The sequence below is a fragment of the Ipomoea nil genome, unplaced genomic scaffold (assembly GCF_001879475.1).
Source record: "Ipomoea nil cultivar Tokyo-kokei standard unplaced genomic scaffold, Asagao_1.1 scaffold2480, whole genome shotgun sequence".
Taxonomy (NCBI): Eukaryota; Viridiplantae; Streptophyta; class Magnoliopsida; order Solanales; family Convolvulaceae; genus Ipomoea; species Ipomoea nil.
The window spans coordinates 973,877-976,813 of record NW_017618908.1 but is presented as its reverse complement, the minus strand read 5'-3'; positions in this window follow the sequence as shown (position 1 = coordinate 976,813).

Sequence of the window (2,937 nt, the reverse complement as noted above, 5' to 3'; positions counted from 1 at the left end):
ATAATTGGAAGACTAAAAACGCCATTTTTACACTTCTTTATATTTAACAATTTGAATAGTATATAATCATAAAACAATATTATAAAAATATTCTTTATATATTTTGGTACCGTATCCCTAATTATTATATTAAATATTAACTAATTTATATAGCAGACGACTTGTTATAGTGTTATACACTGCAAAATTACATGGGCATCATTATATATCCACCGAAAAAAAAAAAAAAAAAAAAAAAAAAAAAAAAAAAAAAAACCTATATAGTTAGCCCGCCGGCGGCCACTTCTTTATCTCATGGTTTATTATTAATATAATATATAATTCTTACAATATTATTTTTATTATTACTTTCTTTTATTTTATTTAAGGGGGAGATAGGGGTGGATTGATACATACCACACATCACATGATTCTCATGTTTGGATATCATAAGAAATTAAAGGAATAATGTAGTGTGATATTTATTTATTTATTTAAACATGAAAACATGGTCCTTCATTAAAAAGTGAGAACTAATCTTAAGGTAGTCTCTATTAAGTTTATTAATGCTTGGAAATTTTAGTAAAAATATACGGAATAAATTTTATAATATTGTAAACTTTTATTTTTTGAATATTTATAAAAATGGCTCTTCTCTTTCACCTTATTTTCTAACAACCTTCCACCATTTATATATCAAAATGGAGTAATCAGTTCAATCATAATATCACTTTTCATCTCCCTACCAAAAAAAAATATATCACTTTTTATCTAGCCGGGAGCATGTTTTCAATTGAACCCTCCCTTATATAGGATCAGGTTCAAATAAGAATAGACTTTCTATGAGAACTTTCTAATATAATCCGTCCATCTAGCTAGGATAATCAAGATTCAAGAGTTAAAAAAAATAAGAAGAAAAAAAAGGGTAGGATCAATTTTACAAATATTAAAAATTGCATTAGTAATATTTATGAAATTGAAGATGAATCAAATTAGTCCATTAAGCTCTCGATCATATGATCGATGAACCTCACACACACACACACACACACACACACACACACACACACACATATATATATATATATATATATATATATATATATATATATATATATATATATATATATATATATATATATATATATGTCTTAGGATATGATTACAACAACATTACTGGTTCACATATTTTAAGGAAAAGCCAATATTCATGGAAGGAAATGGATTGAAAGTTGGATTCCTCTTATTCCATATAACCTCACCAATCACCTCCACCATTTAAAAAAAATATGTATATAATCTAATCTTTTTTGACAGAAACAGTTAATGAACATCTATCATTCATCCAATGAGTATACAGTGCAAGAGCTTTGAACATTTTATCTAGCTAATTAATTAATAAATGGAATAGAATTTTATACTTATATTCTGGCTTTAACATTATAATATATTCTTCATTCAAACATTTGTTACAAGCTAACATGCATGAATTTAGGCTATATGTAAAGCATGTGCATATTATATGAATGACATAAGCCCTAAAATTTAAATTAGTATAAATCATGAATAAAGAATACTCACATATATAGTGGTGTTTTTGTTAAATGTGAAATGATATTAGTGGTGAAATTTGATTTGTAATGACATAAACACATAAAAAAAAAAAAGTTTATAAGTATGTAGCATAACACAAGAGTATTGGTTATTTGCTCGGGTTAGAAATAGTAACTCGAACGGATACCTTTAATTTACGTACTATTTTTTTACTTTTAATAATCAATTATAATTATAGAGTAATTAGTTGCTTGTTCATTTCATACGGAGGAAATAGAAATAGAATTTCATTTAAAAAAATGTAATTATTGAGAAAGAATAGAATAGAATAGGATACTAAAAAATAGAATATATACATATATTTGGTTTGTCTACTAAGATACTAAAAAAGTAATATAGAGTGATATGAAAAAAAAAATCAAAATGTCATATATAATAAAATCTAGCTAACATACAGTTCAATGCACTTGGTAAACACATTGTTAATGCAATTATAAGATCAAAATATTAGTCAAACGATTTATGAGTGTGACATGCACATCGAATCTAGATTAGTCTAGCTATATATAACTTGTTCCATCCCCGGCTTCTATTATGTAGCTAGAATAAAAACATCATCAAATGAAAGAAGTCACAAGTTTGAACCTCAGTTGAGGTATTAATTCTTTATGCTTAAACAGTCGAAAAAGTATGTATAGACAGATAGTACATTGTAATAGAGACAATAATATTTAAAAAGATACATTGTAACAGAGTCAATAATATTCAAAAAGAAAATGAAAAGAAACATCATCAAAGTAGGCCAATGTAATTTGTAGGTTGTCTTTTATTCTTAATCTATTTCACAAACCAAATTAAATGAAATCCAAAAGCGAAAAGTTCCACAAAACAAATAAAGATTAATTGATTAATAAGTCACAAAACTATATATATATATATATATATATATATATACCAACATGCATGACAACAAAAGAGAAGTGGCTTGGAAAAGTGGCATTACTACTGGAAACAAATAAAGAAAAATAAAATAGAACACAACCAATACATTTAGTTTATATTTTTATATATTTATAGGAAATCAACGGCCGAATGTGAGTTACGAGTAATAAAGCCCGACTCTAACAGATAAAGGACTACAATAAGATACGTAAATCAGTCCAAATTGACATAGCTAACAGACTCAATTAAATCAAAGAAGCCAATAGACTGCTTCCACATAAAGTCAAACTTGAAACTTTGTAATAATTACCAATGCAACTGCTCAATCAATTCGGGTGGAGTTACACTAATACATAGTTTATTACTACGTATTAATTAACAATGTTAAGTTGTTTCCAAACGCTTTTGGGTCATGAACCAAAGGGGGGAAAATCCAAGAGATTTGATTATAATCAATTAAGA